At 40.0% G+C, this 23,948-nt stretch overlaps 1 protein-coding gene across 4 annotated transcripts in view; it reads right to left on the bottom strand.

Annotated features, from left to right (window-relative positions):
• STXBP6 (syntaxin binding protein 6) overlaps positions 1 to 23,948 on the bottom strand; it is a 236,075-nt gene that overhangs the window by 173,928 nt on the left and 38,199 nt on the right. The window contains exon 1 of one of the 4 annotated variants that reach the window (XM_084792378.1): positions 4,733 to 4,752. The exons of the other annotated variants lie outside the window; for them this stretch is intronic. The gene's annotated coding sequence lies outside the window, so the exon portion shown is untranslated. Of the gene's footprint in view, positions 1 to 4,732; positions 4,753 to 23,948 lie in introns of those variants that run through there. 4 annotated transcript variants of the gene reach the window in all.

The raw sequence follows: 23,948 nt of genomic DNA, 5'->3' as shown, positions 1-23,948 counted from the left end.
TATTCGACTCAATGAGTGCCACACCAATACAGCTCAAAAATAAAACAGGAAGAGGGTGACTGAGGAAAACCATCCAAGGTTGACTTCTGGTCTCCACACATTCACACACACACATGCTTGCACACACATAAACATCACGTGCTCCAATCAGAACTGAAAGTGCAAGGAAAGCCTTTGTACACCTCACACAGCTTGTTTAGAGTACAACGAGCTCCTGCACCCAGCCTGGCAGCACAGTAGTGTGTGCGGTATCAGAAGCTCAAAGGGTTCATAGACAAGCCCCCTTATGTTTGATATTAGAAATTCCACAACAACTTAAGATGCAGTCTCTGTCCTACAAGGGTTGATTACAGACCACATCACAAGGTTCACCGTTAGGCCAGTGAGTTGGCACAGAGAGTGAAAGCATTTGCTGCCAAGCCTGCCAACTGTAGTTTTAATCCCTAGAACCCACATAATGAAAGTAGAAAAGCAACTTCCACAATTTGACATGTCACTTCCATGCATGCTTCATTGTGGCATGCCCTACCTCCTAAATAATAAATAATTTTTGAAATTTTCATTGAAATCCCAGGGATCCATGATGGAAGACCATGGGAATGCCTTTCCACTGCAAAATCACACCTGTCTATATCTATTACCCTCGGCAGAAAGCATGTTATCTTTATTTCTGAAACACAGTAGGTTCTTCTTAACACCAAAAAGACATGCTGACACATGCATCAATAATATAGGGTGCCTGGTTTTCATTTTGCTGACTACTGTAACTGTTGCAAGCTGCTTAGAAAACTGAATTTCTCCCACCATGCACTTGTGTTACTATCCTATGACAGGTTTATGATCTGTTGGGTCATTTAAGAAAAATAAAGAACATTAGTTTTCTAGGACTTCAGTCTTTCATGTCTCCCACTTAAGGAAGCACAGAAAAGAAAGCCAAGGAAGAAAGCAAGCCATATTCTGAAACACATCCAGGGACTCACTGATATGCACCTTCCCCAGCTGGCATGGCTTTGCTTCTGCATCTTGGTTCACACCTTCTCAAGCCATATTGAAAAGTTTATATTTGATTAACCTTAAAAATGGAGGATTTTTTTTATTAACTCTTATTATGATATAAATAATGAAATATCTTTTGAACTGTAATGACTGAATTGATGTACCCATGCATAGCAGAAGATATCCGGTAGAATAATCTTCAACTTTACTTAGCAAACCTCACATTTTTTCATGTATAGACACACACATATAGACAGTCTCTTCTATATAAAAATGAGGAGCTATAGGCTTTTCTCCTTTGAAAAATTACCATTGGGAGAGTACCATATTCATTCTAGGGTCAAGTTTTTGGTCTTGTTGTTCATTTTTCTCAGGACTTTCTGATGTACTTGAAGGTGTATGTTTTTAGTTTCATCCTGGGAAGGTTAATGTACACTGGATTATATATAAGTGGGAAAATCAGAAAGTAAACTTATCATCTCAAATCCAGTTGCACATCTGATGTCCCTAAATCTCAATCTAATAAACTATGTTTTAAGCAACTCTACCTCCTTCTCAGGTTGCCATGCAGTCATTTGGCCAAGTTTAAAAGACATTACCTTATGCAAAACTACAACCTTGACCAGGAAGTTAGCAATTGGTAGAGAAGGGATCATTTTTGGAAAGGGCACATATGCATGTGGATAAAGAATGAGTCCCACGAACATGTTATATCTGTTAGCCAATTCTTCCATGTAGTATAACAAACACTTTCGACTAATAGTTCTCATGAATAGAACCTGAAAGAACCCAGATAAGGTCCAATAGTCAGACAAATCTGATAACATTCAAAGTTTTAAAGTACAGTCACTACTAACTCAACAAGTTATTACTGGTATAAACAAGCCTAGAGAAAGCATGCCAGGGGCCGGGGAGGTGGGGCACACTAGCACAGAAGATCAAGAACCCATACTTAAGGACTCACAAGTGTTACAGTGTAAAACCAAATTAATAAGCTATGCAAAGTATTTGAACAACACTCTTAAAGGAGCCATGTACTTCTAAAAGGAGAAAATAATAAAAAGATATGAAATATATAAATATATTTTATATTAATGTATGTAAATATCAAGAATAAAGAAATTTAAAAGATTTTTTAAAAAACGTTCCCTGTGGATGTTCTCGGCTTACTCTGCTGCACAAACAGGTTTAAAACTATTTTTTTAGTGGGGCTGGTGGCCAGCTGTACTTAATGACTTATTTGTTAAGCAAACTAGTAAACATATTTCATGAACAGAAGCCCGTGGCAGATGCTCTGCACAGATCTACAAAGGAATCCCTACGTGTCTATAGCCCTTCGTGAGTTTACAAAGCACTTCCACATTCAGTCTCCAATGTAGGTCAAGACAGCTGCTGAATTTATCATCTCCTGACTGCAAATAAGAATCATCAGATTGCCTTTTTATAATGGTAACTTATTCTAATTTTAGCCATTTCTTTTTGAGCTACAGATTATGGGAAAGTGTTGATTTTCCCTCGTGGAGATAGTATTTAAGCTGAAACCCACTGAACCAGAAGCTTAGCTATTCAAGAAATGCATATACTGTAGTATAGATGCAAGCTTACCTGAGGTTCATTTTAAAAGCAACATATATGGAAGCCATAATAATCATAAATTTTCCTTGCTTAAAGACAGAGGGGATGGAGTACATCCACCTACTGGAATATCACGTATTTTCTTTAAATCAGGACGGTGAATATACAACAAATGTTTAGATCCTCAGAACCCTCATAAATGAGTGTGGCAGATCCCTTATAATTCCAACCTCAGAGGTCTGAGACAGGGGTTCCCAGAGCCAGCTGGCTAATGAGACTAGCCATATTGATGAGCTGTGGATTTAACTGAGTTCCTGCTTCATTAAATACGGTGCAAGGTAATTTTTTGTATGCAAACCTAACCATGTTCACTTATACCCCAACATGTTACAAACGCTACAAATGCACACCACATACATGAAAATGGGGAAAATGAAAAAAAAAAAAGACTCATATATCCTGATTTGGGAAAATGGGCATTAAATAATGCAGAGTGAAAATAAGGAGGCCGCAGAACAGAAAAGGAGATTCTAAATGTACAGTTCCACTTTCATTTTTTTTATTGCTGTTCTTATCTTGTTCTTGTTTGGGGTGGGTTTTGTTTGAAATAGTAGCCCTGGCTCTCCCAGAACTCACTCTGAACTCCAGGCTAGCTTTGAACTCATGGAATCCACCTGCCTCTGCCTCCTACATGCTAGAATTAAAGGCATCAAAGGCATGTGCCACCACACCTGGTATACTTACATACTTACATCCAGAAAAAAATGTCTGGAAACATGCTACTAAGTCCATATCATTATTCGAGCTCAAAATAAGAAAATAAGCCCAAAAATCTTCCTCCTTTCCTCATTGCCAACAAGCTACAATGTTCCCATAAACATCTGTGACTGTGACTTCAGGCCTCTTCTCCCCCTAACTTGAAAGCCAAAAAAAAAAAAAAAAAAAAAAAAAAAAACCCTTCCACTGAGATCCAATGATTAGACTCACTCAATTTGATTCCAGTCAACACCAAAGCATTGGGAGAGAGGAGGGAGAATGCTATGAGCAATCGAGGGGCTGGAAGACCGTCATTCATTCCTCTGTGGAGCAGAGAAGCCCCTGCCTGGCTGTAGCCTAGTGACGTCAGCCACATGCCACATTTTATCTACTGCTGTAGCCACACACTTTTAGACAGTGTCAACACAAAATGTTGATCACCATACTCAACGGCTTCTGCCACAGTGAAGTCTTTAAGAAAGGGTGATCCAAGGTCCAGTGTAATGGCGCATGCCTTTTATCCTACCACTTGGGAGGCAGAAGCAGTCAGATCAATGTGAGTTCGAGGCCAGCCTGGTCTACAAAGTGAGTTTAGGGCAGCCAGGACTAAAAGAGAAACCCTGTCTCGAGAAACCAAATAAAATAAAAAGAAGAGTCTCCACAACTGGGATACGGATTTGTGAAACTTGACTTTCTGTTCCCCAAATATATACTCTCCTCTGTAGGAGACATTATGTAGCCAGGATTCTTTGGGCGCTGTGTCACTTCAATTACAGACATACACTCCTTTCATCTCCTCTTTCTTTATTTCCTAAATCCATCCTTCACATAGGTTTAATATTTAAAAACAAATCCTGTTCTGCCACAGACCTGGTTTAAGTTTATTTACATTGTCCTTGTATTTGTAAATTGTCACATCATAACATTAACAAACAATATGATAAGTTAGTATGTAAAAATCAAAATATGATGATGATGATGATGCAACTAACAATAATATTTTGTTTTGAGACCATCCCCTACAGGAGCAAGCACTGGAAGTAGCAAAGATGATTCAAATCATGTTCAAATAAAGCCAAAAAGAAAAAGAAGCTGACGGTATAGATCACACACACACACACACACACGGAGGATCTTTAGCAAACATAGAATTAGCCTTTACAGCAGATTCTGACTTGAATCTTAGGTAAATTTTAAGTTTTCTCAACTAAGCAAATTCTATTTCAAAACATGGCTGAGCTAAACCTGTAGAGCGAACCTCCAGTTTTTAAGTATATGAGATCTCTAAACATGTAAAATATAGATAAAGCCAGTATGTTTTCAACTACTATCAAATTAATGTAAAACTTATTTAAAATAGTCTCTAATTCTAATATCAGTTATAAGTCAGGTACTATCTGAATACCTGATTTGGAGAATGGCCCCAAAGTAGTTTGGGTGAGAACTTCAGTGTGTTTTCTGTAGCTGATATGTCATCAGTGGTGTCTTCTGGCATGAAATCTTCCATGGCAAAGAGTGGCACATAAAAACATGATACTTCACAGGCACATTTTTATTATGCACATTTACCATGTTAGCCTAAAAGCCAAGATTCTACGGCCTTCAAAGCCTCAATTTCATACGTGAAATTTAAAATTAGGCTCATTAATGTTCTTTATCCCATCATGTGGCCAAGGATTTAATTCCAGGCTCAACTGGTCTCTCCAGTGGTCAGCTTTATGATTTTGTGTCTGTGTAGCTCAATGAGAATGCTGATAGAAAGGCTTGCTCCAGCTCCTCCAACCACCTTTCCATGTCACAGCCTCAAATTCTGGCAAGAGAAGCACAAATGTAAATTTGGTATTCAAACATCCTTATAGATTCATTTATATGTGGAAAGGAGAAACTGTCTTATAGCCCAGGAAAGTAAGTGGTTAAGTAAATTATTGTAAATCCCAGAGCTTCTCAAGGGCAAATGGGGATTTGAACCTAGGAAACAATTCCAGAATAGTTTCTGTTCCTCTGTACCATTTATATGGAAGAAATCAAAGAGGAGAGGGAGGCAGAAATGTATTCTCAGTAAATCAAAAGCAACTTCATTATTTCATAGTCTTCCTCCAATCAACTTTGTTTCTGATGGACAAGATACTGTTGGTACCCCTGCCCAACAACCACCAAGATGACAAATTGGGCTACGGCCATTCCTTGCTGCTCTCAATTTGTCTTGGATGTGAACATCATGCAGCTTTGTTGGCAAAGACTATCACAGGGTGTCACTAAGATAACCCATTTTCTTTCTGCAAGTTAAACTGGGGACTTGGCACACAGGGTGGAACTCTGCAACAGATGTCCATCTCCAGAAAGAGGACTGTCTGAGCATGGTCTAAAATTGGTGACGTGTAAGAATTCCGAATACTTGTGGCAAAAAAAAACTCCAAGAAAACAAGACAAGAGTCGCATGACCTGACTTTTCAAAACACAGACTTGATCTTGGACCGAGTCTTTGTGCTCCTCCCAGGTGTAGCAGACAGAAGTAAGTTTACTTCAGCTGTCTCTTCGTCATATGCCTCTATGGAAAAACATCATTTTGCCATGTTTGGCTTTTTGTTGTGATTGTATACTTTATTTGGGTAATTAGTTTTAACCCTCCTAGTACAAACTGTCTGATGCTCTGCGTAAAGTGGGCTGTTGCCTAAGACTTTAGTCCACCTCATGTTTAGGCCCTTCTCTCTCAGGTTCATTCCACCACCTAGAGTGGCAACAAAGGACAGTAGCCAGTGAGTCTCACAGAAAACTGTCTGCCACCCTTCTTTTGAGTCCATCCAGGAGTCAGTCCAGAGAAGATCTTGGATGGTTGCCATACGGCAGTTTTCTGAAGCATGTAGGCTATTTTCCAAACCAGAAAAGGCTTAACTCTAAAAGGCACTTATTTCAAAGGTTTCTGCTGGTTCTCAAGGGGAAACTCCTCTTTCTACTCCTTTGCTCTATTGCCCCACTCTGGCATTTCAAAAGCACAACTTTGACCCTCTTGGTCAACACCTCTCATATATTCTACAGCTTCTATCTTCTGTGATGCTTTGGGCAGCCCTCGCTTGCCAGTAGCAATGCCCCAAGCTTCAACAGTTTAAAAGCCTCCAAGGGATGTTCCATATGTTTTGTTTTACTGAGAAGGCTCTCAGAAAGACTTTCATAACCAACAACTATTCCCTTGATACGTTTTTGGTTCCCATGTAGTGACAGTTACCACATACATCGAAAGACACTGTGAGCATTTGCATGTTGCAAATATTACCTGCGGAATCATTGTGGTGACTATTTATCTCATTCAGTTCTACCTAAATCAGAAGCTGAATTCCAAAGCCATACGTGTAAAGAGAAATAAAGTCAGACTTTGGACAAGACACTGTTCTCCTCTTCATTGCAATAGTCTTTCCAAGGAAATTTAGAGAAACATAATATGAGAGTATAAACTATTACACTCGTCCCAAGACAGTAGATGAAGAGAACTGGTGTGAATGGACAGAGTGGGGAGAAGACAAAAGAAAGAAAGCATGGCTGACCATGGTAGGGACACTCCTCAGATTTTTTTTTTTTTTTTTTTTTGAGCACTGGCACAAACATAAGTCCTAGCCTACATTATGCAAGGCCATAGATTTCTAAACCTTGATTTTAGGCCAACTTCTCCTCTTGAATTTTCACAGTTGATGTTTTCTCATTTGGCTGTTGAGGCCAAAAGTGGAACAGGCCCAAGTGGAACAGGATGGGGAGTCCAAGAAGCACAGAATAACCTTGGCCTAGTCCCAACCAATAGATGTCTGTGCTGACTCCAGTTACCAGAAGTCCTTCTACAACCTTTTGGTGCTCTGAGCCACAGTGAGGTGAACACATCCAGGGGAATTCACATGCATATTATCATTCTGGGAATCGACACTTAGGCATTGGTAGTCTCCACACTCAGAGCCAGATCAGCTGTTGTATGGGCTTCTTGGTACCTATTCCTGGCAAGCAATAGAACAGGAAATAGGAATCAGTCGAGCCCAATGCTTCTCTTTGAAATGGTACCCTTCAGCCGCAATACAAAAACAGCACCAGGTGCCTGCAATCTGTAATCAGTGCTCTATTAAAAGGCTCTCAGAAATGGCAGGACTACCCTGATTTCCGCAGGCAGCTGCATGAGGTCCTGCTGGGTAACGGCAGAGTCTTTACAGGTTCACTAAAGCAATGAACTGGAATGCCAAGGTTAGGACCTGGCTTCAGAAAACTGTGAAATCTTTATGTGGTTGGTATAAATAGGTGAGTAGAGATCCCGAGTTCATGTCTCAGATTATTACAGAATAGCCTATGAATTCAGGTCAGACTCAAGGCCCACATGCAAATGCAGACTCTGCCCCATCCTATCAGCCATTCTGCCATTCAATGTCAATCCCTTTTAATCAGCGTGGTCCAGAAAATAACTAACTTCTAACCTAACTAGCCATAACAATATTTGATAGTGATGAGGGGAGAAAAATCTGTCAATTGAATACTATCTAAAATGAACTCAGCTAACACTAGTATAAACTTAATAGTGCCTCACACTGAGAAATTAGAGGGACGTTAACGTCCATGTGATCAAGAAGCTGGTGTTAAAGCAAAATGGTTACTTTTCTCCTGCCCCAATTTGAGAGTTGATGGAGAGTGAAAAGAAGTCTACACTTGTCATCATTGATCTAAGCCAATCTAAGCCATAGATCTAAGCCTATCAAATAGGATAGTGAATCCACATCACAAGACTTTGTGAAGGACATTGTGCAAATCGGCTCCCATCTGAGGTGCCTTGCCCTTGAGAGAAAGCCAGCATATCAGAATATCTGGTAGCATTTGCCACCACATGTCCCACACAATGTATTTGGTAAAAGCTATTTTCAACTGGCACCCTATTTCATCTTCCAAATATGTGATGGCACAGAGGACATATCTTCATCTCTCCTGGAAAGAAAAATGGAAACAATGGTTCTTGCCTCAGCAATCTTGCCCTCCCTCTACTGGTACTGCTCCCTGCCTAGATATATAAGTTGCCAGCCTAAAGAGAAAATAATGGCAAGATACAGCTGAAGTGTACCGCACTATGAATAGTGCTGTGATCTGGGAAGATGCAGAATGGTACAGACAGTTAAAAAGAAGAGGAAGAGAAAGAAGAAGAGGAAGAGGAAGGAGGAGGAGGAGAAGGAGAGGAAGAAGAGAAAGAAGAGGAGGAAGAGGAGGAGGGGAGAGGGGAAAGAGAAGGGGGAGGAGGAAGGAGAGGAGGAGGAGGAAGAACAAGGAGAAGAACAGTTTTTTTCCTTTTTTTATTAATTTATTCTTGTTACATCTCAATGGTTATCCCATCCCTTGTATCCCATTCTTCCCTCCCTCCCATTTTCCCCTTATTCCCCTCCCCTATGACTGTTCCTGAGGGGGGAATTACCTCCCCCTGTATATGCTCATAGGGTATCAAGTCTCTTCTTGGAAGAACAGTTTTATAGTTTTATAGTTTTACAGAACAAAGTCATAAAGCAAGGCAAGTCTGAGTTACTTTGGTATATACTTCATAGAGGCAGTTACAGCAAGATGGAATAGCTTTTCTATAGGCTTATGATGCTATCTGACAACACTTTTAGCTTTGGGTTGGTGAAAGCCAGTGTCTGCCAAATCAATAGATTCCAAAGGATTTAGCTATTAGTTATAGAATGTTATTTCTGACACAGTGGTGAACAAGGAATGGCTGTTACTGGAGCCAAAACTAGGCCAAGATAAGGTAGCTAGCCTCTGGACCTGTCACAGTTCATTCTCTCCACACTACTGAGATTCTAATCAGTCTCTGCAAGACAGCTTCTTCTCAAGACTTTGAATTCACAGGAATAAGTAACAAGTCCACAAATCAATTGTAGCTAAGAAGAAGCTGATGGGACAAAGGGATAAAAAGCAGAGGTATTGCCCTTTACTATTAACCATCAAGTTGTAAAATCAAATGAGGGCCAAGATCTTCTACCAGGATATCTACCTGGTCTTAATGACCATTTCTGTTCCTAGTATACAGTACTCTTTCTTAAACTGAGGCAATAAACTCATCTGGGGACAAGAACTCTCTCTCTCTCTCTCTCTCTCTCTCTCTCTCTCTCTCTCTCCCCGCCCACCCCTTCATTCAACATTTTATGAAGAATTGTGAGGTTTACAGATCACAGACAAGCTGGAAGTATTCAAGGAGAAAGATCAGAAAAAAGAAGCAAGCAACATGATTCAATGAAGAAGGGGAAGGGAGGGAAGGCAGGTACAGCTCAATCCTTCAGAGACTGGGGGTCAGGAGACACTTACTCTATTAAGTCAATCCTTGAAATGTAATTAAAGAAGTTAATCAGGTCGGTTTACAAGGATTATGCAGGCAGCTCCGCTTCTGTTGAAAGCCAAAGGGAATGAATCCCTTGGGAATCTGTTGGCGCCCTGTGAGTGATCTGGTAGGTCATTGCTTCTACCTGTGATCTATCTGCACAATTGGTGTGCTCTGAGAGGCAGATCAGTTGACTGCAGGTGCTACTGTATAAGGAAGTTTCTGAACAGAATGCACATACTTTAGAAAGTACAAGAAAAGGGAAGTCATCAGATAAACAGGATGCCTTTCTTAAATGTCTGTTTGATATTAAGGGTCATTTGAGAGGGTGGGGATGGAAGAAAAATATGTTTAAAATCATTATCTTGTGGTGTGTATGAGTCCCTGGCTTTATTTTCCAGCACCACACCTCTCCGCTTGTGAAGAGGGTCACTAAAGGGGCAGAGGGCCAAATGGAGGTTATAAATGGATCGCTTTGCATGAATAAATTGAGTTGGTCTGTACATATAGGAAAATACAAATTTTTAAGTACAACACATTTATATTTCTCTTGCAAGTTAAGAGAATTTGGTGCCGAATGCCTGTATCCTTCACTGCCACTACAATCTTAAATGGATAAGTCACCACTTCTTCCTGTACCCTTGTTCACACTAAGGTAAGCATCATTCAGAAAGTTTTCTATGTCTGAATCCTGCTAGTTCTCCAACAACTGGTCCAGACACAAGTCCACTGCTTTCTAGTCACTGAGGATATAGAGCTTGTAATATATACCAAAGTAAACAGCATACAGAACACTTACATATTTCTCAGAAAGGTAGATCAGAACTGAGTTTAAACTAACAAATATAAAACACTGATTAATAGGAGAGGAAAGCTGAGATATGAAATCACTATCTCAAGGTGGGTGATATTGAGCCAAGAGCATAAAAAAAAAGCAAAGCAAATATTTTATCACATAAGCATCTTCCATACTCTCTCTCTTCCAACATGTCTACTGCAAAGTACAGGCCCTTGAGAGACAAATATGGACACCATGAAATGTGTCATGGGGGTGAGAGGAATGTGGAATATCAGCAGATACATGTGTGTCCAACTGGTATACACTTATGAAGAAATTTTCTGTTATATATTTTTTTAAACTTTTCAAATTGCCACACCCAGTACACCAGAAATTCTGCTCATAAATATCTTTCCTGGGTAAACCATTGAATGAGTAGGCAAAGATGCATCATCTAGAATGTGTCTCTACTTGATGAGCATTAGAAATTCCAGCCCAGTGGTTCTCTTCGTCTGATATCCTAGTTAATGTCTGTGTATAAATGCTGGCATTCCAAGCAACTCATATCAAATATGACTCATTTATGCTTTCCTCCTTCCAGTTAAGCATGTCATGGTGTATCTACTACATGCCAAATCTGTACTAGCAATCTCAGAGAGAAACAAGACAGCCACTGCTTGTATCCCTGTGACAATAAAGGCCTATTAGGGAAAATTATTTCTGTCTGTCAGGAGCATGAAACCTCTGGCCTAGGTGGTCACTTAACATTCCAGGTGAGCTGGTCAATGACCTGGCTAAGGGACAACTCCTTGGGAAGGTGGGTTCACCTAGAGCCATGCTGAATAAGTATCACTTTAATGAGATAATCTATTTTCCTTCTCAGAATTCCTGCTGCTAGTACAGTTGCTTATATAAGCCGTGCATTATGGGTGGCTTTTCTGAATTATTCTGAAAAGGGCAAGTTTCCTTTTTTTCTTCTTCTGTCTATCTCCTCTATAAGCAAGTTTTCCCTAACACTTAGGGCTTCACTCCCCTAAAGCTCCCCTTGTCTGTCATATTGCTAACCTAAAACATAATGGCTTTTCCCCCCTCTTCTCTATCTCCCTCTTACAGCTTTCCTCCCCAGGGGTTTTTCTTTTTAAAATCTAATAAAACTGTCCTTGGGCTTCTGTTTGAGTCCTCTCTTAATTTGTTTAAATTAATGCAACTAAGAAGCCTAAAAGCGGACCCCATTTCCCCAGTAACACGTAGAAAGGCCCATCAAGCCCACACTGTCAGGATACAGTGTAGATGGAGCACTGACCCTGGAGTTATGCACAACCACAGCCATCACAAGGTCCACTGGCTTAAAGCCAATGGCTCAGTTACAGAAGAGCTTCACTCTTTTTATTCTTACTCTTATTTTTTATTGTAACTAGCCACTCGTTGAAAGTCCTATAAAGCAAATGTCTTAGATTTCTGTAGTTACCTCCACAGTGCCTGAAGAATGATGAATTCAATGATTCCAAAGCATCAGTGTGAAACAACCACACTGCACATTACTCCCTATGTGAACTACCTTCTATTACATGTTAGTACATAGTCTGATCATTTTCTACATGCCTTTCTAGAATACAGAAGCCTCTCTATGGTTTGAGAAGGATTCCATGGGGTAAGCTTCACTAGCCAGAACCAGCATTGCTGAGAAGCTATGAAGGGAAAGAACACAGTTTTATAAAGCAGGTATTTTTATTCACCAAATTAAGATAAATAACTTAGAACAAATTAAGGTTGATAAATATCCTCCCTGTCACATCTCTGCAAAGGATCAATGACTTAATTAATGTGAAGTCATTTGGTGTTTCTGATGGCCTGGATGCTTCTTGGCTGCAAACTGTGTTGATGCTCAGTTATGTGAGAAATAGTTACGCCACTTTCTGCTATTCCAGCTCAAACCACCTTTCCTAATCTTCTCAGTGGTCTGTAAATATACCGACCTCTCGCTGTACTTGGAAGGCTAGAGAAAGCAAATGATTCAGTGTAGAAGTCATGACAATACAATGTAGGAAATAAAATGTTTCATCCTTTTTTCTAAGCAATTAACTTAGAAGCCACCTGGAAATTAGTCACGATAAAAATTCCCAGGAATAAACAAGCTTGATTACAAAATCCAAGTCCTACAGAAACTGATTCTGTCCAAGACAAATTGAGATGCTCCAATTTCTTAATGGGGCCTGAAAGGGGGGGTGGGGGTGGAGAATTCTACTTTGATGTACAACTGCTATGTTGAGATTTCATTTTATTCTATGCCATGCTACTAAATTACTGAGAAATTCATCTGAAAAACAACAACAACAATAACAACTCCATAGCCAGATTTTAGCAAGGAAAGACACAAGAGGAGAAACTAATGAAAAAGCACATGAAGCATTTCCAATATCCCAGACCATTATACAACCAAAGGACTATTAACATAGTAGGGAAGAAAAAGCAGACAATGAGCAAGGCCCGGGAGTCAGGACTCCTCAAAAAGTGAACTACTTCCAAACATTTGACTTCAGAATCCCAGTAAGGGGGCCGCTCATTGCCAGGCACTGGCTGCATTTCTATACAGAACGCATGGTAAGCCAGTATGGTGCATCTTTCTCATAGCTAGATTGAGAAGTAAGGTTTCCTCATGTTTGTTAAATCAGCATTAAGAGTCTTCACCACAGCACATAAGGCAAGATGGGCAGACACATGCTTCACTATTCTATGGCTAAGTTTAATCTCTACTACCTAGAAAAAGAGGAGGAAGAAGAAGTAGTGGTGGTGGGAATGACAGTGGCAGCTGTGACAGGGTCTCACTAAGTTGCCCAAGCTAGTTGAACTTATTTTTTAGCTCAGGCAGGCCTTGAATTCATTTTGTGGGTACTTAGGATACTCCTGTCCCAGCCACTCAAATGTTAATTGCCTGAACCATCAAAAGCTGCTTCTTATAGAGAACAGTAAATATGTGGTGTTACTATGCGGTGAATACATTAGAGAAGACTTAGGAGACGATATGTAGGAAATGAGTTATGCAGTAAGTAGGGAAAGGTGACACTTCAGGTCACTCTGTGATTCTGAAGAACCTGCTGATCTGTTCTATGAACCACACATGTATGTCTCTCAGTCTAAACTGAGTGACAGAGAAGTGAGTCCTTGAACCAAGAGTCAGGCTACCTACATTGTGGCATCACTTGGAAAAATAAGTCAGGCCAATCATATCCTGAAATCACGCTACAAGAAAACATAACTAATACCACCCATAGGCTGAAAATGCATCCCATTAGTGTCATCCACCCACAGATGAGCAGCAGGAGCTGAAAGTTTGCTGGGAACCACAGTGCAGAAAAAGAGAGAAGACTAATTACACATGTGCAAAATTTGGGACAAAGCTCACCTACAGATTGAAGGCAGTGTGGCAGAGATATGCAGAGGGGACATGAAGGGGGAAGAGAGGAATTTTAGAAAATGACTGTTACATGTAGCCAAATGAATCTAAGTGTGTTTCACACTCTTTACTTATAGAAGATAGGTCTATAAGATGCCCAAATTAGCTCCCACAAGTCACTGTGAGAACATAGGTTAATATGAGTATGCAATTTGTCATGATTAAGGGTGAATATAATATAATGGCAGCCAGGTCAGAGTTTTAAACACACACAGAGCTTTAGCTGTCTATCAGATGCTCAGCTTGCCTGGCTTTCATCATCCCCAAAGGCAAGATAAATCCAGTCAAAAGACATATTAATGCAAGATGACTTTTGTACTTTATGTAAGAGGAAACCAACCAATTCAAGGTTGAAATTCTCACAAACCCAAACCACATTAAAAAAATTTTTTTATTTAATGAAAATAGGCTGGAGAGATGGTTCAGCAGTTAGGAGGACTGTTGCTCTTTCAGAGAATTGGGTTCAATTCCCAGAACCCACATGACAGCTCAGAGTTACCTGTAATTTCAGTACCAGTGGATCTAAGCCCTCTACTGGCCTTCAGACATGAGGTAGACACAATGCACAGTAATGTAGACAAACAAATATATAAGATAACAAGAAATTTTTATCGTATTTTCTCTCTCCCAGCTCCTCACAAATCTTCCCACCTTCCTAAACACACAACTTCACATTCTCTCTCTTTAAAAAACAAACAAACCAAAGATCAGGAAAAAAATAACAAAAAATAAATCAAAATGAACAAGCAAAAGTAAGAAAAGCAACAAGATTAAAAAAAAAAAAAACACCCACACATACATACATGTATTCCTGCATGCACACACATACCACACATGCAGAGAGAGAGAGAGAGAGAGAGAGAGAGAGAGAGAGAGAGAGAGAGAGAGAGAGAGAGAGAGAGAGAGAGAGACATGCAATAGGGAAATGTTTGGTAACCCTCATCAATTTGCACATTCTTCAGCTAGCTGTTTCTCATCAGGTCACAATATGTGCCCTTCTTCTGCACCACAGCTTTCCCAGTGTGGGGATTTTCATTTCATGGTCATGGGTCTGTGTTTCCAACCAAATTCTGAGTAAGAATAAGTAAGAATTCTGAGTAAGAATAAAGTAAGAAGTATCTTAAATGTGTACACTCAGACTTCCTCCCTTATTCCACAGAATTGCCCCAGAAGGTCTCTTGTTAGATCCCTGACTATGAAAGTGACCACTATTACCTTCCATTAGCTTTTCTTTCAGCAGGCATGGAAGCAGGATCAGGAAGCTTAGCAAACCTGTCCTTAAAGAAAAACATAGCAAGAGAGGGAACTAGAAGCAGAGAGGGATGTGTGTACTCTCAAAGCCTGCCTCTAGTGACATCCGTGTACCAGCAAAATGGTACCTACTAACTCCCCGTGTCCTAGTTGGTTTTATATCATCTTGATACAAGTTGGAGTCATTTGGGAAGAGGAAACTTTTTTTTTCTCAACTTCGAAAATATTTCCACAGGATTTGCCTGTTGACAAGTCTGTGGTTCATTTTCTTAATTGGTGATTGATGTAGGAGCGTCCAGCCCGCTGTGGTAGTACCACCCTGGTGCTGGTGGTGGCCCTGGGTATCTAAGCAAGCAGTCTGAGCAAGCCATGGGAAGCAACCCAGTACATAGAGTTCCTTCATGGTCTTTGCTTCAGTTCCTGCCTCCAAGTTCCTGCCTTGAGTTCCTTTTGTGATGGACTGTTACCTAGATGTTTAAAATGAAATTAACACTTTCCTCCCCAAGTAGCTTTTGGTCATGGAGTATTATCACAGCAGTTGAAATTCAAAGATGCTACCCAGTGTCACCAACTGGGGACCAAGTATTCAAATGCCTAAGGCTATGGAGGAAGTGAACATGCCTCATTCAAACAACCACCATACTTTTCAGCCTACTTATGATGGAATACATTAATACCAGCCATAAAGACTCTTAGGTTCGTGTGTGTGTGTGTGTGTGTGTGTGTGTGTGTGTGTGTGTGTGTGTGTCTGTGTGTCTGTGTTCATTGCATTACATGAGTATATGTGTATATGTACATGAGTGAGTGGTGTAAGTGTACCACAGCACACATCTAGAGGTCAGATGATAATCCTGAGTGCCGGCCCAGGTCTTCTACTTTGTTAGAGACAGAGTCTCTTCATTGTTTGCCACTGTGTATGCAAGCCTAGCTGGCCCACAAGCTTCCATGGATTCCCCCATCTCTGCTAACATCTCGCCACAGCAGTACTAGAATTATATACCACGCTACTGCCTCCAGCTTTTATATAGGTTAGAATTTTCTTTGCTTGTAATCTTTCCTAGCCATATATAAACTTTTTTTTCTGAACAAATGCTGTAATATTTTATGACTCAAAATCTTTCAAAGGCTGGCTAATTATTTAACTTCTTTCCTTGATCTTTTGATAGTAACAATATACTTTGGAGAAATCAGTGGTTGGAACATATCCTCACAGATTTATTTTCCTGTTATTATGTTAAGACTCCGCGGCACTCAAAGAAAGAATAAGCAAGCTACCAAGATGAGACTTGATAGCCTATGACCATAGAGTAGGGGAGGAGGTGCCCCTCAGTCTTAGACCTAGGAGAGGGGAAATAGGGTGAATGTGGGAGGGAAGGAGGAATGGGAGGATACAAGTGATGGGATAACAATTTAGTTGTAATCTGAATAAATTAATTAAATAAAAAAAATTAAAAAAGACTCCTTGGTATAGGTGGAAACAGAGAACACAAAAAAGTAGGTCCTCAAATTTATAGAGAGTTATTAGTACATTCCACTGTCATTCCTCATCTTCTACTTTGACAAGAGACAGAATTCCTGGCCAGCACCAAATTACTTGGCAAACTTGCAAATGTCAACCTCATGTGATGCTCCTATACCTAAACTGTTGGGTCTGATATCCCTTTGTAATCAACTACAAAATTCATTCAAAACATTTACGTTTTGTTTGTTTATTTGTTTGTCTTTCAAGACAGGCTTTCTCTGTGTAGCCGTGGCTATATTGGAACTCACCTTGAAGAACAGGCTGGCCTTGAACTCACAGAGATCTACCTGACTCTGCCTCCCAGGTGCTGGGATTAAAGGCATGCACCATCACCACCTGGCTGAAAACATTATCAAAACCACTTGTTGTTTGCATTTCAGTCAAATCTCAGTCCCTTCATCTTTAGGAATGGAAGAGGAGGTGGGTAGGTAGTGATAGAGACACAGATGCAGAGCATGCAGTCCGTGGAAATTGTCTTGTTGAAAAAGTGATAATCAGAGGAGTGAAAGTGATGGATAACAGCTGAAGTTAGAGGAAGGGCTCCAGAGATAGTTTCACACTGCGTTTGTCTGTTTTGCCTGTCTCAGTTTCCTCATCCATACAACAAGAATGATGTTAACACCTACACTGTGACACTGTGATAAGAGTGAAAGGTGAAACCTGGAAAGTGGGATAGATGTGAGGATATACTTTTGGGAATCTAAGTGAGAGAAGTATGGGAGAATGGGGAAATAGAAGGATCCAGAGGGTCCTAGAAACCTACAAGTAGAACATAATGATGGGCAGATCTGGGCCCAGGGGTTCTGCACAAACTATGGCACCAACCAAGGACAATACACGCAGTAAACATTGAACCATTACCCAGATCTAGCCAAAGGACAGGACATTCTCTATAGATGAGTGAAGAGTGGGGACTGACTTTCCCATGAACTCTAGTGCCCCATATTTGACCACGTTCCCTTGATGGGGAGGCCCATTGGCTCTCAGGGGAAGGATAGCAGGCTACCAAGAAGAGACTTTATACTCTATGATCATATACAGAGGGAGGAGCTCCCCCTCAGTCACTGTCATAGGGGAGGGGAATAGGGTGAAAGTGGGAGGGAGGGAGGAATGGGAGGATAGAAGGGATGGGATAACAATTGAGATGTAATATGAATGAATTAATAAATAAATAAATTTTTAAAAAGAGTGAAAGGTAATACTTTATAAAGAATGTTAGAACAACACGAAGAGCATACAGCCAGTAAGTGTTACCTATTATATTTTTCTTGTTCATGTAAGGAAGTCAATCCTGTTCATACAAAGTAAGGAAACGAAGAAGAAATGAATAAGATACGAAAGGATGAAAATGTCAAGATGGCAGACAGAAGGCAGAGAAACCCTTTAAATAAAAGGAGAAATGGCACTGCCTATGAGTGCTACAGTCAGACCTCACAGAGGACAACAGGCCTGAACTCAAGACAGCTCTAAATGTGAAGGAAGCCACGTTAGCACGAGCTTGGCAGCAGAGGACTGCCATCTTCTGACCTGAAAGAATGCTCCTGTCCTTGTAGAACGGGCTATATCCCGTGGACTCCTGAATCCCCAAGATACAAAATGGCCACAACAGACCCTTGATGGGAATTTCCACCTGTCAACTCCAAGACACTGAGTGCAACAGCTCCATCTTTATCAACTTTTCTTGCTCTCCATTTTAAGCAAAATTTCCTTTTGAGAGACAGGTACTACAGAGTAAAACTGAATAAGCAAAAGACCAGGAAACTATTCCTCCAACCTCTCACAGATTAGGACACTGAGGCCCATAAGTAAAAAATTATTTATATAAATTAAAATATAAAAATATTATATTTATTGTTTTATATTTATAAACATTTATTATAGAAAATATATCATATATTATTATGTAAAATAGTTTATTTAAAATACTAAGAATTCAATACAAGTAGTAAACACCAAACCCCTACTCTGATCTAGCCAATGGACAGGACATTCTCCACAGTTATGTGGAGAGCAGGGACTAACTCTGACATGAACTCTGGTGCCCCATATGGGAAGCCCTGGTGGCACTCAAAGAAAGATTAGGCAGACTACAAAGATGAGACTTGTTAGTCTGCGACCATAAAGTGGGGAAGGAGATCTCCTTAGGACATGGACCTAAGGGAGGGTAATGGGGTGGGGGTGGGAGGGTAGGAGGAACAGAAGGATACAAGTGATGGGAGAACAATTGAGTTGTAATCTGAATAAATTAATTTTTAAAAAGAGAGAAAAAATAAAATACTAAGTATCACATTTTGATACTATCTCGAGCTGCTTTATTATTCTCTCCTGCTTCTAATTCTCTCTCCCTCCACAAACCAAACTAATCCATAATGCTCTGCATTGTGTATAGTGTTCTGTTAATCTTCATTTTCTGGAGTTCACATACTAACACATAAATTCCTTTAGTCCTGGATCAAGTACAAATAGCGCTAGCATGTTTCTTTATTATTTGTTCATTATTAGTATGTGTGGGTGGATACACACGATGTGTTTGTGTGAGCGCATGTACAGTGGTGTGCATGTGAGGTTCTGAGGACGTGAATTCAGCTCACGTCACCAGGCTTATGCAGCCATCACCTTTGCCTGCTGACCATTGCATGGCCCATTATGCATCTTTGTGTCACCAACCCAGAGTAGCAACCCTAAGACACAATGCACATATATTTCTAAATATTTACAATTCTTTACACTGTAAAAGCAATATAAATAGATAATAAAAAACAAAAGGCCACAATAAGAACCAATCTTCACAGATCATTGTCAGCAAGCATACTGTACAATCTTCTAGACTACTCTCTATGAACATATAATTCACATGGGCAGAAAAAAGACATTTTTGTGGTATAGTAGGAAGAACCACAACTAACTTTACCTTTAAATATGTATATCTAACATGTGTATGCAGGTATATGTACATAATTAGACACATTTATTTGCAAATGGGGAGGGAAAGAGAATTTATCTCATTTTTAAGGGTAATGTGTTATTTCCTTATACAAACATGTTATTTTATTTATTTTTCTACTAGTCAATATATTAATATTTTTTGGCTTTTCAGGGATAAAAATAAAAGACAACTACTGTGTACTATATGAATATTTGTGTAAAAGTTGATATGTACTTTGAATGTTGATAGATACAGCCAGTGTCTACAACACAATAAAAATTGGGGGTGGGGGTTCAAGATAGGGTTTCTCTGGTAGCCTTGACTGTCTTGGAGTGAGCTTTGTAGAACAGGCTGGAACTCACAGAGATCCACCTGCCTTCTGAGTGTTGAGATTAAGGGCCTGTGCCAACACCACCTGACACAGTACAAATCTTAATTAACCTCCACCCTTAGTGTATACAATTGCTCTTTTCCAGTTCAAGAATTTTTAGTCTTTGTAATTTTTGCTAATCTGATAAGTGAAAGATAAGCTGGTAATAAAATTTTCATTTCTTATGTCAGGTGTTGGTGCATGCCTTTAATCATAGCACTCAGGGAAGCAGACGCAGGTGGATCTCTGTGAGGTCCAAGGCTGGCCTGGTCTACATGGTGAGTTTCAGGACAGCCAAGGCTACACAGAGAAACCCTGCCCTCCCCCTCCCCCCCAAAAAAAAACCAAATTAATTTCTTATGTAATAAAAAGGTGATCATCTTAGTTTTCCAGGAAGGGTTCTTTTAAGCAAAAACCACTTTTCAATAATAACCAAATCATTTATTCTTATGCGTAAGTTAGAGATAAAAATGAGGGCAAATTCTTTTTGTTTAATTACCGGACTATAGATCATATAAACTTTAGAAATAAAAGAAAAATGGCTCGTTGGTTGCTATAGAAACCTTAATTCTAGTTCATTTAAAGGAAAACCAGAGTATGCTAATTGAGCTGTCATTTCAGGAGGACTGGTGACTAGGCACAGGCTGGTCTCTAGCGCAGGACTCTGAAAGCAAACAAGACTGAGCTGAGCCACCTTACCCATTTGTTAAGACTCACATATTTCTACAAATCAACCTGAATCTACTAGCAGCTGCAGCCCGCTTGGAAAACACTAAATGACATAAGCGTTACTGAGATCTTGGCCCTAACCTTGAGGAGTTGCTCTTTTTATTTTTCTGTGTAAAACGGAAACCCATTTGGAGATAGTTTTACTTTTACCATATAGAACTGTCTTCCAAGCAGCAATGCTGCGTATAATATTTAACAGGTTAAACAGCCCAACTTAAGCCATTTCCAAAAATGCACAAAAACAGTACTGTCTGTGGAGAATACAAAGCTTTTTAGCCTTGGCTGTAAATGCTCCTAATTCTCACAGTAGTGAACACAAACCCCCTTTTAGTTAATTATTAGTTGGGAGAAGGTTGGTTATTTTTATAATTGATACAGAGCCAGAATGCCCTGTAATGAAGGATCATGGTTAGCCTTGTGTGTCAGGGGGCGTGGGGGTGGGGATAGAGATTTTAGGCTTCCTTGTAGTCTGCCCAGCACATTATCTTCTAGAGAAGGCACCAGTCATCAAAGGCATAAGCAGAGAGATACATATTCAAATGCTGTGGCAGAAAAAGTGCTTCCGCCTTCACATTCCTCCCTAGTAATCTAAATCATAAACTGTGAACTGAAAGGGTCTAAATCCTTGCGACCATACCTGAGTTTATACTAATAACTTGACTCTTTCCAAGGCCCTGGGTGGCTTCATGATAGGGTTGGTGCACAGAATGGCCAGGGCACGTTTAGGGGGCTAGGGCTTTCAATTCCATGCTCAAGAACTCTTTATTTCTGTTACTACATTTTTATTTCTAGCACTTTCCTTCTATTTTTTTCTTTCAATTTTCATCCCCTTGCTTACATTACCCATTTGTCCTTGCATGTTGTCTACTGTGTCTATTAGAGCCGATAATACATCATAGTCTTTTAAATTCTTTATTTGACAATCTCAGCATCTACATCAGGACACAATCTGGTTTTAGGTTATTGCTTTGTCCTTCCTGAGAGCTTTTTCTTATCATTTGGCATTTCTTATCATTTGTTTTCTGGAATGCGATATATGTTAATAGGAAGGTAACAACCCTCTAGTGTAACAATTTATTTTTCTTCATAATAAAGACAGAGGTTAACACTATCTTCTATAACAAACATACTCCTCAATTTATCTATCCTTATTCTTATTTTTTCTTCATAGTAATTTTAATGAAGACAAAGAGTGACATTATTTTGTACGATAAAGACAATCTTTTTTTGGGGGGGAGGGGGAGTTTCGAGACAGGGTTTCTCCGTGTAGCTTTTGCTGTCCTGGACTCCTTTTATAGACCAGGCTGGCCTCAAACTCACAGAGATCTGCCTGTCTCTGCCTCCCTGAGTGCTTGGATTAAAGGTGTGAGCCACTATGACCAGATGACAATCTTCTGCAATAAAGACAAAGAATGGCATTATCTTCTACAATAAAGTATATTCTTAAACTTATACATGATTATTATGTTCAAATATGTACCTTCTGCTAGGTCTGTGACTTAAAATGTGCATATACAATCACTAGACCAGCATCTCCCATCCAACTATTAACCAGACCTGACCCTGATTAGCTTCCAAGCTAGGACAAGATCAGGTGGGTTCAGGTGGTACAACCAGATACTAGGCAAGCTTCTCAAGTGATCATCTGTAAAATAATTTAAGCTACTATGAAAGATGGACTCACACCATCTGTTATGGTTAAGAGAGAGCACAAATAATCTATGTACATTACAAATTCACTTTTCTTTTAAGCCAAGCATCCTGACACTGCAAGAGGTTACTGTCGAAAACTATTTCCTGAAAGTCGATGACCCTAAAGCTTCACTTCCAGGCTGCTCTCACATCACTCATCCAGTGAGTGAGATACAAGGAGTATTTAACTCCTTCACAGGTGGCCAAACAGATTCTGCTGAGACAACACAATAAGCTCCCTGTGACCAACAGAAGTGCTTAGATATTCTGAAGTTAACTTATGTTAGAGGACGCTATCCCACTGAACCCTGGCTTTGAAAATCGTTAAATGATCATACCCTGACTTCACAGAGCTGGGCAAAGGAAAACAAGTCTGCACTGAAATACTTGTCTCACAGATCTCTAAATGTCAAGATGGAGGAATCAGAGATGGGAAGATGATCTTCCGCTTCTCTATCATTTGGGGAAAGATCCTTAAACTTACAAAAGAAACAAGAACAGGATCACATGAAAAGGTCTCCCATCTGTAATGGAAAGGGAGGTCACCTGCTAAGCTAATCTGCGTAGAGGACCAAAGGTGCTGGGCAGACTCGCTGCTAATTACAAAGAGAGACAGCTCTTCCTGGAAGACACCCACTCTCCCCCCTTACTGTCTTAAGTCCTCTTAAGTTATCACTGGGTTCTATTATCACAATTAAAATGTGTCTTTCAGAAGAAACATAACAAGCCCCCAAGGGAAGGATTGCAGCTGTAATTTGATTAGGACACGAGGCCTAATTATGGATGTGCATGAGTCCTTTTTCAGAGAATTCTCAAGAACCACCAGTGCATCAAACTGGACCCAAGATACAAACCGAACTACCAGGCAGGTCAATATCAGTTTGTTCCCTTTTTTAAATTGGACAATGGACAATATAGTACATGTAGCATGAGATGATTCTTTGCCAAAGCAATGTGGTCAAGAGTCATCTAAGATGTGCACCTAGCATCATGTGTTTGATAAGAGTAAGGCACATCTACTAGGAACTAGAGACATAGGTCGATGGTTAAGAGCAATTAGAGCTCTTGTAGGAGACACAAGTTCAATTCCCAGTACCCCTGTGGTAGCTCACAACCACCTAGAACTCCAATTCTAGGGGATCTGATGCCTTTTTCTGACCTCAGTGGATACGAGACTCACATGTGGTATATAGACATACACTCAGGCACAAAGCATAAGATGAAATACATCTTTAAAAAAGAAGACATTTACCATACTTACATAGAAACCATTTAGTACACCATCACTTTCCTTTCTTCAGCCTCATGCTTGGTTGACAACCAAGGCCAGGTCAGTAGTATCATAAAAGCAAATGACAAGATAAAACATCCCACAGGTCTAAGGACATCATTTTCAACATGGAAAGAACAATCCACCAAGTATGAAACTAGTGCAAGAAAGTCCTCCAGTATAAGAAAAGGAAGAAATCAACCAGATGATACGGCAAGTGCTTCCTGAGCCACACATAAAACACAGCACTGGAAGAGATTAGAGAAAACAACACAACGAAGGCTGAGGTCTAGCACCTACCCCT

Source organism: Acomys minous (genome assembly GCF_964271855.1).
Source record: "Acomys minous genome assembly, chromosome: 8".
In the NCBI taxonomy this organism is placed as follows: Eukaryota; Metazoa; Chordata; class Mammalia; order Rodentia; family Muridae; genus Acomys; species Acomys minous.
Note: the sequence above shows the minus strand (reverse complement) of the source record. Positions and strands in the feature narration are given on the sequence as shown.